The sequence below is a fragment of the Pomacea canaliculata genome, linkage group LG2 (genome assembly GCF_003073045.1).
Source record: "Pomacea canaliculata isolate SZHN2017 linkage group LG2, ASM307304v1, whole genome shotgun sequence".
NCBI classification, from domain to species: Eukaryota; Metazoa; Mollusca; class Gastropoda; order Architaenioglossa; family Ampullariidae; genus Pomacea; species Pomacea canaliculata.
In genome coordinates this window covers 31,003,984-31,019,365 of record NC_037591.1, presented here as the reverse complement: position 1 = coordinate 31,019,365, position 15,382 = coordinate 31,003,984, and the positions used below count along the sequence as shown (strand labels likewise).

The 15,382-nt window shown below is 44.8% G+C and overlaps 1 long non-coding RNA gene across 1 annotated transcript; it reads left to right on the top strand.

The window, feature by feature from the left end:
- The first annotated feature begins 1,634 nt into the window (after positions 1 to 1,634).
- LOC112556326 lies at positions 1,635 to 14,517 on the top strand. Its single transcript, XR_003097708.1, has 3 exons — positions 1,635 to 2,268; positions 12,114 to 12,902; positions 13,981 to 14,517. It is a non-coding gene; the product is annotated as an uncharacterized LOC112556326 (long non-coding RNA).
- The last annotated feature ends 865 nt before the right edge of the window (positions 14,518 to 15,382 follow it).

The window sequence follows — 15,382 nt, the reverse complement described above, 5'->3', positions numbered from 1 at the left end:
GTCGAACATACCGAACGTCCGAGATGAGACGAGTTGAGCCGAATGGCGTTCATTTCGGCCCAGCGCGCCTTGCTTGCGTCATCAGTGATAACGCACCCCCTTCCCTCCTTCCTCCAATTCATTCCCTCCTGCATAAGTTTGGTACAGGTACAGTAAATGAAACACAATTTACTGTACTGTACTGTACATTTTTTTGTTTGTTTTTGTTTTAATAAATACTTTTATTTCTTATTTTTTGTTGAGACTCATGTTTTTTCTACATATTATATACAATTGGCCAGTAAATAGGCATTTTCTGGGGCTTGGAACGAATTATCCAGTTTCCATTATTTCCTTTGGGTTTCTTGCTTCGTTCTCGAACAATTTGGTTCTCGACGTCTCCCGGAACGAATTATGTTCGAGAACCGAGGTATCACTGTATTTACAGATGCCGATATCTTCATTAGTTTCTTCTTAGCTCGGTCACGTTTTAAACACAATTTAACACATGAGTGCCCAGAAACTATAGACATTCTCCGAAAATATTTTACTGATTCCTGTGGAAATTGTACACCAGCGCTCGTCAATAATAAAAAGCAACATAGAGATCGAGATCACCAGTCACTCATTTACTAAAAACAACAAATGAATCACAAACCAATCATTCACCAAATAAAGACTTCAACCGGACACTTATCAATCAGCAAGAGAGTAATTTTCGCAAAACGTTTATTGAGAGTAACTCATCTTGTTATCGAGCATTTCAGCTTGTTTGACAAATTGCTTGTCAGTATAGTGAGATTGTAGGTGAGCTTTTCACTTTGTGCAGGATGTACAGTGTATGTTAAGGAATAGAAATATGTGCATGTAAGCACCACCAGGACAAACAGCGGCGAGTCAGGTCTAGCGACACCACGTGACATGGATCCAGCAGGCATTCGTAATGAGGACTAAACTACCCGAGACTTAGAGATATTGCGGGATATTATTTCCCTTGTTTGGAAGAAAGCGAGCGAGTGATGATGTGGTTGAGAGAGCGTGAGAGAGAGAGGGGGAGAGAGGCTATGTGTGTATGTGTGTGAGAGAGAGAGAGAAAGGGGGAGAGAGAGAGAGGCTAGGTATTTACGTATGTGTGTGTGAGGGGGAGAGAGGCTCTGTATGTGTGAGTTTGTGGGAATATGTGTGCATGCTAATGTACGTCTACGCGCACGCGCATAAAAATATGAAGAATGTTATACTGACTACGGGAGATCACTCAATTAGAACATAATACAGTTCTCTCCCCAACCCTTGCCACACGAAACTTTCCCCCGCCGCTGGCTACAACTTCATCAAAATCTTTCTCATAAGCTGGCATCGGCGATACTCTGCTCTCTCGTCTGCACCTGCATCCGCGCCTGGATAATGTGCAGCTGCCTGCTGCTCACAGACATGATTGAATTGAAGAGCGGAAGACTCCGCCATCTCGCATCGTGGCCCACTGGGAAGCGGCGGGAAACTCAGAACGACCAATGGCGTCCTGGCAGAAGTTTGACGAAAAGTTACAAACCTAAAATGTCGACTGACAGCGATCTGGGTAGCGGGTGGGGTGGGGTAGAAGGCGGTGTGGTGAGGTGGAGGAGAGGGGGGAGGGAGATATGGCAGAGAGGAGGTCCCTGATGTATGATAGCCCTCATGACGTGTAACGAAGGAGAAGAGGGTTGAGGTTGCAAGGGGTTCTATTTCCGGTGGGCTGTTCGGAACTGCACGGCAAGGCCAAAGATATACGTGCACTTGTAGATGGGATGAAGGATGTGTGGGGGGTGATAGAGGGTGGATTGCTGGGGGAAGGGGTGGGTAGGGTGGGAAAATAATCTTGTGAAACGTAGTGCGTGAAGCTGGGTCCTTGCTGGGGAGGGGGTGTGGGTGGGAAAGGACAGTGCACACGGCGCACGTGCGGCTCGATCCCTCCTACCCTCCCCACCCCCAGCCAGTCGCGTGTGCACAGTGTGCGCATGCGCGGCACGGGCGTGAACTGTTGTTAGACTGACGACCATGGCCAGCCGGCAAGGCCACTACTCGTGCTGTGATGTTGCTGCCTTCACGGCCAGGATTCGGTTGGAAGGAAGGAAGAAATCTACTTAGTTGCTGTGGTTTAAGACAGAATACGCAGGGGCTGTAATTTTAACATTTCAAAACAAAAAGTAAAAAAAAAAAGAAGCGGATTTTTTTCCTTTTCGTTTTTTGGACTGCAAACAGGAGACGGATGTTGGCCTGACACTCGGATGTGCCCGCAGGCGTTTTGCCAAGGTAAGTCGCTTCTTTTTTTTTTTTTTTGAATAGTATAAAAATTGGCGGTCAAACTCGCATTCATTTACCAACTAAAACATTTCTTCTTGTCAACTTGTTTCTTCATATCAATCTTTCGCTACTTTCTTTCTTTCTGTCTTCAGTTTTCTTACGAAGGGTTTGTTGTTTGTTTTTTTGGGTATTTTTTTTTTTTACTGAAAACTGTGTACAGTTTTTACCAGCTTATTTTACAAAGTACGTATTGCTCTCTTCTTTTTTTTCTTTTTTCTTTTTTTTCTTTTTTTTTTTTTTTTGAGGGGGGGGGGTGCAGCAATGTTTCCCTGGTCTGTTCCACAGTTTACTATTCTCATCCTGACAAATGTCATTATCAATCGCTTATTATTGCAGCTAAACCTATGTTAGCTGAACGTTTGATTGTGAGCATGGCGATAGCTAGAGAGTTTGCGACTGAAGGCAGGTGCTTGTCATCAAGCTCGCCTCCTGACGTCATGGCCATATTCACTCCAAATCCCATCACCCACATCACCTGTGCCCAGCACCATGGAGGTGTCACGCACTTACAACTTACCTCTCTGGTTTTCGTTTCACACGACATGAAAGTAAAAACAAAATATGTGAATATGCGTGCGTGCGCTGTAACTTAACATCTGTTACCTCCCCTCTTCTCCAGCTAACCTCTGACCTGTAGGCCTCCTGTCGTTCGTTGGCAATCGAATCGCTTTCCTTCCTTCCTCTTGCTCACCCCTCCCCTCACCCCATCACCCCACCCCAGCTAATGGCATGCGCGGTCCTCGACTTACATCACTTCTGGCGGGCGCGGTGCCTGTCGGGATTTCAATCCCGCTGCAGGTCCGCGTCTTTAGACGAAGTTAACTTGCATGCACCTCCAGCCTCCTGTCTGTGGGAAAATGGTAATTAGGCAACTTCCGGACAAATTTGGCCCAAGCTCTGGGCTTCCTATGCAGCTCTGTTTGTTGATGGTGGTGCTGCTTTTTTGTTTTTAATTGTCGCGCAGGTTTATGGCAGCTGCTACACCCGCCGCTCATTTACTTCTTTTTTTCGTGTAATGTCATTTTTCCGCTTTCTCTTTGCTTCTTTCTTTTTTTTCTTGTCTTCCGTATACTTCGCTGAAGTCCCTTTGCTAGTAATAACCCTTTTGTTGGCTTTCCAGTATTTCATAGTGATGACAGAGATAATTTCAGTGTCATTTTTTATAATGATGTCAAGAAACAAATACACAACAAGTCCATAATAATGCGATAGACACATCAAATGTTGATCATCTCTGTCTGTTTTTCTATCTATAAATATCAGAATTTTTTTCCTAAGATATACTGCATTTATTTGCTCCATTCCCTTTTAAGTCACCTGCACTGTAATTGCAATCATACCTATGTACATCCATTCATCCATTGTGTGTAAAAGCTCTTCACCTTAGTTTTAGTATCGACGGTTCTTGTTCAGTTTTCCTGTCTGCAGTTGTACATCTCGTTATATATTCTTTAAAATCCTTTTCGTTTTCATAAAAATGGCAAGGAAGAAGATTTATTTGTTGTTTCCATACTGTTGATCGTGACAAGCCCCTGCGTTTTGCTACGAGGTCACAACTTGTAGAGTGCAACTTTACAATTTTTACGAAGCATCTTTCCCCAGATTGGACCCGCAATCCATTTTCTCTGGCATGATACCTCATCTTGTCTGGATAAGCTTGAACTCGACCTCCCGGCCTCGCTTATCTCCGCTAAACATCGTTAAGCTACTTAAGAGCTCCGGACTAACAGAGGGATCCCGTCCATCATTCGTTCCGAATACCTTTGATGTGGAATTATGACCACCCCGAGCAGCTCGCTCTGAGTACTGGAGATCGTACACAACAGCTGATAAACTATGCAGGAAGATAACTAAGTATTTACCCACAGCTTGTCCACTTTTCTTGTATTTGATCTTCCGCCCATAACCTCCACACAGGCTCTCCCTTCCTGCGTTTCTCATTAATGATTGCTGGAGATGTTTGGTTACTAAAGTATCAATGCCAATCCGTTGTGTTTCCATACACTGCTCAAAATAACACATTTCACTCAAGTTTTGAAAAGGTAGTCCCGCGACCTTACAGTCATAGGTATCGTCAATTGTGAGGGCGGTACCCATCTCCTCTCCCTCGCTGCCTTACCTTCTCCAACACTCTAAGGATTCAAATGTCCACAGGGTGGGTCGAGTTGGGTGGGTAAGAATTGCGCTGCGTCACACGAGTTTCGAACCGCCTAGTGTCCGCGCCTTCTATTTCGGTCGACCTTGTTGCAACCACCACAGACTTTACAACCGTCGATCAGATTCTTGGCGTGAGCACAACTCATGCGCGCTATAGCTCTGCTGCGGTTATCTCCCTGCTTGATATCGTTGATATCCCTCTTCTCCCGTTATCTTTATAGTTTTCCTTCTTTTCATAAATTAAACAGTAAAACTGCCAGAATAAGAGGAGAAACCCCTGAAAACTCAGAAATGGCGAAGGGCTTTTGAAGGAAACAGAGATAGGAAGAGAGAGGTATTTTCCGCCTCGTTGATAAGCCTCGCACTGGAATGGTGATGTGGCGCCTAGTGACTGCGACTTCCATTGGCTGCTGCTGCTGTGTGTCTGTGGCAGCGGTCACTGTCAGAGCATCATTAGTCCATTCCCTGGAGATCTGCTGCGTCTGCCTGGGCACAGGCGAGTAGACAGAGGCAAGGCTTCCAAAGGATGTGCGTTCCTCCATCTGTCGATCTTTTTTATGAAAAATTTTCTTTCTTTTTTTTTGGTTACTCCTCACGCTGTTCCATGTTGCTTCAAATTCTATCCATTTGCTTGAACAAGAACGTTTTTAATTATCTTTCTTTCTTCACATGTTGTGTCTGTAGATGTGTGTATGTGTCTACCTCTAGGCGCCCGGTGCTGGGGCCTGTGGGGTTCCGCAGGACGCCGTCTCACATCAATCTTCACTCACCCGGGTGCGCTCCACGCCGTGCACAGTCTTGACGTTGGTTGGGGGGAGGCGGAGGGACACTTGGTCTCCACTCGTCTCAGGTTCCAGTTATTTTAAGCTTTTGCAATTTACTGGAGGTAACTGAACTTCTTTCTCCTGCAGACTTCTGGGATAGAATCTGTTGTTGCGAGTTTTCTCTCTTGGCTTTTTGTTAACTATATCTCCAACTTTTCTCCGCCTCCACTTGACGGAGTAGACGAGGAGAGGAATGGGTGAGGGGATGGGGAGGTTGCTGTTGTGCTCCCCTGCATCAAGTAGTAGTCAGCGTCTGTTTTTACGGTCTAGCGTATTCCTTCATATTTCTTTTCTTCCAGATAATGATCCGCTGGATATATATATATAAATGTCTCTACAAAACAGAAGTCAAATTATATTTTTCGCATCCTCAAAGAAAAAAAAAACCCACATCTGCCAAGAACGTAGCCAGACGTTTCTCCAGTTTACTGCCAGCGAGCAGCCACATATATTCATCCCAACTAATAAGTTAGCTAGTTAACAACCAAGACTCCATTAACTCGCCATATCCTCACTCATCCAGAATATTCTCTTCTCGCATCACATCTGCCATTGCAAAAAGTAGTACACACCTGATCTGAGTCATTCTCTGATGCTACCTCCAGATGAAACAAAACGAAAAGAAAAAAAAGAAAACTGTGCAGGTTGGTTTAATTTGTGATGCAGACAGTCGCGGTGTTGTTTGCGTGCCTGTAGATGGTGTAGATAATCAGTGCATCAGCCAGAGACGTGCGTGCAGGACTTGCTGGGCCTGATGCTAATGGATGTTTGCCTGTAAGACAGATTATTCTTGCGACCCGAAGGCATGGTCAAAAATGTGGTGGCAAGATAGGTGGGATCATGATGCTGCCTGGAATCATCTGCACTTCTTCCTGATGATACCCATGGTCACATGGTTAAGGGAAGGGAATAGTCAGTTTGTGTGCGTGCGTTCGCTCACGTTTCCCGCGCGTGTGTTTAGTCGTTCGAAAGATAAAGCATCTACGGCTATCTGATCTTTTTGAGCGTGTTTTTAGGGGTTTGTTTTTGTTTTTATTTGTATTGCTTAATCAGCAAACGACACTACCCATTGCTGTTGACATCGCGGTTAGAAGTGTAAATAATCTACTCAAGTAGGTAACTGCGAAAAGCTTCGTTCTTTAGTATTCACCCCCCACAGTCCCATAAAGATACCCACGTTCTCGACTGATTTGAATGACCTTTAGAAAAGAACAAAAGCACAAAAAAATTGTAGACTTACAACCTGGTTTAAAGAGGTAAACAAAAAGAGTTGGAAGACAGTCGACATGAGCCAGACCCATCTTATGTTTTCCTATGGTGTTGGTGATGTCGGTGATGGTGTCACAGACGTGTTTCGTCAATCCTCAAGACGATAAGTCGTTGCTGTGACTGCTGCACACCAAACCGCGACGCATGACGTGCTGTGCAGCGAGCATCTCATGACAGAGATGGAGAGGGAGGGTTAGTGGTGGGGAAGATGCTGCCTCCAGCCACACGTTTCGTGACTCAGCGCGGGTTGCACTCGTCGTTTTTTCAGAACCTAGGTTGAAGGTTGATAAGCTTTCTAGTGATGTCGGTGGAGGGAGAGGTTAGGAGGTTACGACCTTCCACGCTGCATGCTTCTGCCTTTTTTTTTTTTTTTTCTTACTTCGCAGTAGGTGCTAAACTGAAGAGAGCTCACTCTGTGCGGGTAGATAACTGGGTAGCTAAGGATACTGCGTGCGCGAACACATATACACACACATGTACGGACGCAGACGCACACCGACATTCGTTTGAGAGAGAGTGATCATAGGAGAAGAAAAAAGAAACACTTTATCTAATCTCTAAGAATGTTTGCCGGTAAGTTTGTGTTTCTCGCGTTTAAAAAGAAAAACTGTAACCGATTCACACTTACCCCGCTTTCACTCGTCCTTCGCCTTGGTAACGAAAGCTGTGTGTTCTCGATTCTGATAAGACCGCCCTCAGAACCAAAAAAAGAGCTGGTCTGGATCCTGAAAGCTGAGAACTGTGGAATTCGAAACTGCAGGCAAATGGTTTACTTAGGAGAGATTATACAGTCAAGCCTATTTGGAATTTACGAGAGATTTTCAAGCTGTTGCTTCATTATAAAGCTATGCGTCATATCGCTTGGGCTGTGGTCGGATATCGGAGGGGAGGGAAACTGTTTTTCCCCTCCTCCTCAAGAAAAAAAGTTGTCCATCCTTCTGTAAAATTTAAGTAAAATTATAGAGAACTTGTTACCTAGTTGTGTTTTTTTTTTTAATTAACTGCAGTGGGTTTCTTTCGTCTTCTGACAATCAACGCTTGGCAAGGTTATGGAACTAACCTCTGTGATTGCGTGCGTGCATGCGTGCTCAGCGACCTGTAAGCTCGCCAAGTATTAAGCTGAAATGTCGCCCGTTATATCACCTTCGTCACCACTAGCAACAGTTCCCCTACCACGAAACAAGATAAATAAACAAGATAAGGAGGCAGCGGGAGGCAGCTGAGTGCTACTCACTGAGAGGTCAGGCTGAGCGGGTGACCGGAGACACGTGACAACACAGGCCTCCCCACGATTGCAGTGTGCGAGTGCATCACCCGCCATACATCCCTTTTCTAACCTGCATTGAAAAATATGTGATGCGTACAGGTTGCCTACTCCATGAAAATCCGGGTACTGTGCAGTTTTAATGGAGATCACTCTCCCTAACTCGTCCACCAAAGCACGCCAACCAGAAAAATGAGTTCTCTACCAGGCTTTTTTCTGGTGTCTCTTCTCGAACTCATGTTCATAGCAGTTCTTGCTTTGGTAATAGAAGCTGTTGAGTTTCAGCGACATCTGGGGAAATGAAAGGGGGTCAGGAACTGAAAAACTGGCGATTTATGAGATATTGAATATGTAAGTAAGCTATAGACCTGCTGGAACTCACACACACACACAAACCTTTCATGTTGCCATGCCTGTAGATAAATGTATGTCAGTTTAGACTTTCTGATTCTAGTCAAGACACGTTTTCATTTTCACTTTTTAAGAGTTGGTATGGGCACGCTTTTCTTTCGGATGATGATTTAAAGAAAGCGAAAAGAAAACGAAGACCCCAAGATCAAAACTACTGCAGACGACAACTCGCAAGCCTTCACCTTTCCTTGCAGCAATTTTTACGTTCAGGCGCTCTGATCCAAAGCTAAATCACAGCTCCACGCCATTGGTGTTGATGGAGCGCAGAACAGTAACAAGTGTGGGTTAGGAGCCAGCACAGTAAATACCTGTTTGGTGACGGTGAATCAGTACTCAGAACTCAAAAGTACGAAGACTATGGCATCTAAACTGGCTGCTGTCATCTTACACAAGCTAGCAGCAAACAACTGCTTTGATTTATTTTCCAGCAGTTGGAAGATCACGTTCCGCAAGCTCCATCTTGCTCTGCGATCTCCCATACTCGTCGATCTCCAGGATGTGACGAAGTTATATCTTCTGACGTCATGTCATTGACGACGATACGTATGACGTCAAGATGACGTTTTGTAGCGAAATAACGCAAGCACACATGGCCACGCAGATGACTGAAGCTGTAACACAACTCGCGCCACGATGGGATGTGTCGAGGCTAATGGTACAGTGAACATGTCCAGACACCCCGGCACCTGTACAGTCACCATTCGCCAACCCGTGAAAATAACCAGCAAACACTTGAGGTCTCCCAGCGCTTGAGTGTTTGCCGCTAGGTGTCTCCTTTCTTGCCTTGCTACTGTGGCTTGTAATTGGTCTTCTGATGTAAGTAAACAGGGTTTATATTATTTGGGGACCTGCACAGATGGTGGGTCTTGTAGGGCTTTCCCACATTTGAAACATATATATATAATAAAAAAACAACTCGGCGGCAGTCAGCCCAGTTGGGGGGAATATAACCAGCAGTTCACTTCGTGCCGTTGCCCATGTGGTAAAGAGAAACAAAAAACTTGGTAACAACGAGCGCCTGATAAACGTGCAGACTACAGCAGTTCTGACTGCAAGAGTCGCTGTTAACTTTCGTACATAATTATCTCTCTTTGTCGCATTAAAAAATAAAGTAGAGAAAAAAGTGACATGTCACTGATAAGGGAGGTGACCTAGGTACTGTAGGAACATACCTGCCAGTCCTCTTCTTGATCCCCAGGTGGACAGCTCGCTCTACAGGTGTTTGACATCGGTTGTACTCATCGCTCTTTCCTGATATTGCTGCTGGTCAGGTGGAGTTGGACATCCACAGATTAGCCTCCATTTAAGGCTTTCCTTCATGTCACGGATATGGACAAACGTTTGACCAAGTTTCAGTATAAGACATGACACACGATGGAGACCCATGTGGTGGAGCACAGAGAAGTCTTGTGTGGAAGCTTGAACCTCGGGACATCCGATATGTGTGCGAAATTCGACAGTTACAGAACTCTTTTTTAAGAGTCTCCTGACATGACCTCATCAACCTTGTCACACCGACACTAAAGCCCGCAGCAAACCTGCCATCTCCCGCCGGACGGTCACTGTTGGTGTCCTCACATTCTATTGCACCCCTTCCCCCCGACTCTTGTACACGAGACTCAGGTGTTTGTCCCCCTATCTGTCTTCCCTGCCTCATACACCAGCCACACGCGTCCTGCTACACAGGTGGACCACGGGAGGAAGAAGACGCAGGCGATGTCTTGACATGTATAGGCGAGTCATTAAAATACGTGAATATCATTGTATGACTGCGGTCATTCACCTGTCAGGTAAGGGAAGTTTTCGGTTGAGAACCCGTACTACATTGGTAGGTTTTAATCCCTCTTGTTTTATAGACCAACCTGAACGGTTTGTGGTTTTCTTTTCAGACATCAGTAGATATAGGAGATATAAAACTAACCTGTAAATTTCAGCTTCCAAAACCCACCCGTTAATTAATTATCCGCTACGATTTAGTGTTTAGTGTTGGGGGCTGGCAATGTTATGAATGGTGTACCAACGTGACGTAGTACACTGTTAGCGGCGCTCGTTGATTGCAGGTGCGAATCACGTACTTTATTAGAAGATAATTAATTAACAGATGGGTTTTAGAAGCTGAAATTTACAGGTAAGGTTTATATCGCCTATATCTTCCGATATCTGCAAAAAAACGCAAACCATTGCAGGTTGGTCTTTAACGGTTTGATGTCAGCTTATTGTTACTTTTCTGGTGTGAAGGGGAAGGTCAACAAGTGAATCATGGCTAGTCTAGTGAGGTTTTTAATTATTTATTAACAAGCGCCAATAGACACTAGACACTACCCATTTATCTTACGAACGGTTATAAAAGACAAAGTGTCCGGATGATCTAAAGGCATGCACTGCCTTGCCACGGAGCTGACAGCATCAACATCCACTGGCATCTTCTGTTCGCATTGGGACGTCCCGAGATGAAGACGTGCAATTGCTCACTCGATGTTTATCTGTACTCAACCTCGTTTTAATGTCAGACTCGTTTTTCCTGTATTACTTGGTCTGTTTCCGGTCTATAAAGCGTTCCTGTTTGCTTTATTGATATCTTGGTGCTGATGACGGAAACGGTAAATGAATCTGATGCTTAATTTAGATGTAACCGTTCTTGTTAACAGGAGGGTTGGGGATGCAGGGTTTGCTTTTTTTTTTAAGGGAGGTGAGTTATTTCGACTCGGCAAACTGGTGCCAGCTGCACAGCATGTGGGTAAGGCGCTAGCTGTATTGCTAATGGGAAGCAGTCACCTAAAGACTTCGTAAAGTGTAAGCATTAAAGCTGCCTTGTTGGTGTTAGCCATCCTGCTAAAGTCTAGCCGCGCACTGTGCGCCTGACTTGTTTCTTGATTTTTTTTTTTTTTTTTTTTTTGGGGGGGGGTCCTTTCCCCTCCTTTTGAAGTTTAAATAGGGGAGGATATTAATCCACGAAACTCTGGTGTGCCTTAACGAGAATATATGCTTTCCCTCGCATCTTTCATCATCGTCGTCGTCGTCATGATAGTTATCGTCGTCGCTGCCATCAGTCCTCATCGTTGGACTCACAAGCTTTCATAGCAGGGAAAGGGAGGGTTGAAACATGTGAACGCTCTGAAGGAATGTGCCAACTGGACTCCATACTAGTTTCTATGCCACAAACCGTTGATTTAGCTCCCCTTCATCCCCCCCACCACTACCCCATGAACCCCGCCTCCTCCATCATGACAAGCCTGAGGGTGTCTCCAACTGCGGCTTAAGAAGGAGGAAGGCGGATAAATTATCTATGTCTTATTGTTTACACGCGAAGCCGACCTGGAGCAGGTTTATTTATCGCTGCCCTGACCCACCCAGTTGCACGAGGTGGTGGTTCAAACCTCTGCTGGAAGTTGCCACTGGCAGATAAAGAGCAGGTGGGGCTCATCTCGCTCCCTTGCCAACAGCGCTTCCCTGCCCCTTGGGGTCTGTGATGGATGCGAGGTCTGACGGTTACAGGGCACATTAGGGACAGTGTTTTCACCTGCTGTAATCACTGGCCGCAGAGGTCTTTTTTGAGGAGGCAGTTATTTACCAACATCTTTTTGGACCGCTTTTTTCTACAGGAAGTAGTGTGCGAGATTGTAGTTTCTTGGATCAGGAGCTCAAAAGTAGGTTGCAGGTACTAGGAATATACAGCTTTCTCCCTTATCTGTGTGAATCTGCACACGTGGACTCGAAATACATGTGTGCGTATGTATTCTTTGAAATACCATCAGAAGTGAGCATCTCAGTCATACTAACCATCTAATTGTAATTCTTTGAAAGCTGTGATGAAGATAATAAGATGGTTCATTACTTCTGAGAGTAACCTCCTTTTTTGTTTGTTGCAGGTGATAAGGAGTGCTGAAAAGTGATGCCCACCGGTAAACATCTGACCTGTTAAAACGCTGCAGGCATCTTCAGATTGCCTTCATTGGTCAGTGTTCACTTGCTGCTACACGTTTATCTCACATCCAGCAACAGGTCCTTAGGACATCGACCGGCCACTACCTTGTGATAGCAAGAACAATCAAGATGACAATCTCTTTCAAGGCTAATACTGAAGCGACCCAATAAAGCTGCAAAAGGATTATCTGAACTTTGAGTGTGAGCTGAGCAAGCAAAAAGACAAAGTATGGAAAAATCAGTTATTTACTCATCGCGCAACGGTCGAGTTTACGGATTTATTTCGTGTTCGTGAATATTTGGTGTTGATTTCCTCCTGCGTGTCTGGCTGGATATTATACTTGGACTCACAAAGAGATCGGGTCTCAGAACTTCAAAAGCGCGGAATACTTACATCTTACTGCTCCACCAGGTGAAGAACTTGGAGGTGAGCGTGTGCGCCTTGGTCACCTGCTCCCTACTGTCCTCATACATGGCGTCACAAACCTTGCTGATGGATAAAGGAACTCAGAACTGACAGCAGCAGGTGGCTATCTTGACTGACTGACGGAAGTGATCACTTACTTGGCTGCTGCAGAGTTTTTCTTTGAGCTTCGTCGGCATTAGCGGCATCATGGCCACTCATCTCGGCCGAAGCTCGTCATTTGGTCCCGAGATAGGACGAAGGATTATGCGCCCCCTCAGGTCCTTATCCTTCCGACGGTTGGGGGAGGTCATCAGCAACAGTCTTTCAGGTGCGTGACGAATTCTGTCTCATTTGCTGTCTGCCTTTCCTTCTCTTACACACCTTTCTTCGTCTAATTCCCTCCCCCATGTGTGTATGGGTGTGCGTGTGCACGTGTCCGTGTGTTGTGTGTACACGAAGTGAGAGAGGGAGAGTGGGGAGGAGCGGGGTGATGATTGACGGTCTTCCGAAAAATACACCTTTGTCCGAACCTCATCAAGTTTGCCAGAAATAATCCTTTTCTTTGCGGGAATTTCCTGTGCTTTTTTTAAGGAGCGTGTTTATTTTAATGATTATAACGATATATGAAGTTATAACGCTGCAGGTGGCTGTAAATGATATAAATGTCTGCTACACAGAACCAGCTGAGCCCCTGCTCTAGTACGCGTTGCACAATTTAATGTCTTCATTTAAGAAAGATGTGAGAGTGTGTGTGTGAGAGAGAGAGAGAAAGAGTCGCTTGGTTGCTGGCACCACAGCAAGTCTCGTTTACCCCTTCATTAGAATTGAGGTGGGGGAGGTCATTCTCCTACATCCCTACCTGTCCTTCGATCTATTTCGCGAATGCACTCCACACCTACAGCCAGCCAGAGGTCGGAACATTCTGGCAACGCGGGAACCCTGTTAATTGCTACTGCATGGTAGCTGCAACTCGTATACATTAAGAACTTCAAAACTGGAGGTCGAGCTACGAGCACAAAGAACAAATACAAGTTACAAATAGCGGGTATTCTTGCAGTCGTGTGCTAAAGCGCATTATTCATTTAATTACGTCCGACATTCTGTGACCTTTGTTCATCCATTCGAGCGCGCAGACGCAGAACAGTAAATAGGAATATCAAGATGTACATTTGCCTAATCTTTCATAGCGAAGAAATGAGCAAGGACAAAGTGAATAAGGTAAAGGCGTGAGGCATACAACTTACGCGGAGTAATCAAGGGGAGTATACTCTTTAAGCACTGAAGTTATGTATCATATGTGGCAGCCTCCCTTGATCTAGTCCTTGGATTTCTCGGGTAAAATTGAACGGCTCAGATTTTACTTGCTGATCTGCTTTCATTCTGTTTTGTTGTTGAAATTGTTTCAGCTGATACATTTTCACATCTTAGAACTGCGACAGTATACAGCAGCGCTTGAATACGAGCTAGACGTTAAAGAAAAAGCTGAACGTGGACTCCGAGCGGGTCAACCCACGAATTGGAATTAGACCATTGGAGCGCTGACGGAATTATGCCACGTAACGACGGACCGCACCACGTAACTCGTAACTCAGACAGACTGCTTAACTCTTCCACAGGAGATAACTAATAAAGCTACGACCAGATGGCGTGCAAAATTTTATTCATGACGGCAATGCAGAATACTTATTTTTTAGATTGTGAGAGTACTAAGCTTATTTTTACCATGTGTGGTCTTCCATTGCTCGCCGACCCCACCGCTACCCCCGGCCAGGAGACTATATATGACGTGACTGTGCATGTAACGTATCTCAAAAGGTGCACGTCACTCCTCGAGCGTGCCGTAACAAGTCACTTCTGAGCGCAACGCTCGACTCCCAAGATTCCTACAGACTGACTAATCTCCCCTGAGCCAGCTGCTGAGACGCTCTGGAAAACTTGCTTGGTGCCTCCAACCCCTAGCCCACCACCATCACCGTTTGACAGTAGTAGAGAAAATAAGGTGACGACAAAGTCAAGTTGCTGTGGATGACAACACAAATACAACACATTAGCGTCGCATCCTACACGATTTCAAAATTAGAATCTCTCCTGAGATGCCAGGCTGATAAATGACAGGAAGTCATTAGCAGTGTGGGTGCATTTAAAAGTTAATCACTGGGTTGGTGGTTTCCCACAACCTTCCATTTAAGAACCGGACTTGCCACACTGTACAGTGCTTTCTCGACCTCGTACGTCGATGTACAGATTGTTTCCTGCTATTCAAATTTATGCGTTCCTGTGAAATGTTTCCTACGCCGAAATGACGCAAAGCGACCATTAGTATACATGGGAAAAGAGTCCTACATACCCAGATAGGAGCACATGAAACCTATAAAATACAAAATATAGCACTAATGTACAATACAAGCAGGAATGACATAATAAAACATATAAAAGCTTGTATAAAATAGAAATATCATATCACACTGTAGTTTCACTTATTAGACTTATTAGAATCTTTGCAAAACAAACGTTTCTTCGTCAAAAAAAATATATATATATAGGGTTTTGTTTTTGCTTTTTGCGTAGTGAGAAGTGGTGAAAACATGTACTAAACTGGCCTTTCATATCAATAAACTGGCGTGAAGTGAACTTTCGAAAAGCGGGGAACACCTTTACCAAAATGAGTCCATGACTACAATTAAAAGTGTCATATGATCGGAAGAAAAAAAAGGCGCACGAGTACATATTCTCTCTCTTTCTCTTTAACAATAAATCAATACATGGCATTATTTTGATTCAACATCAAAATCTACAATCTATTTTCAA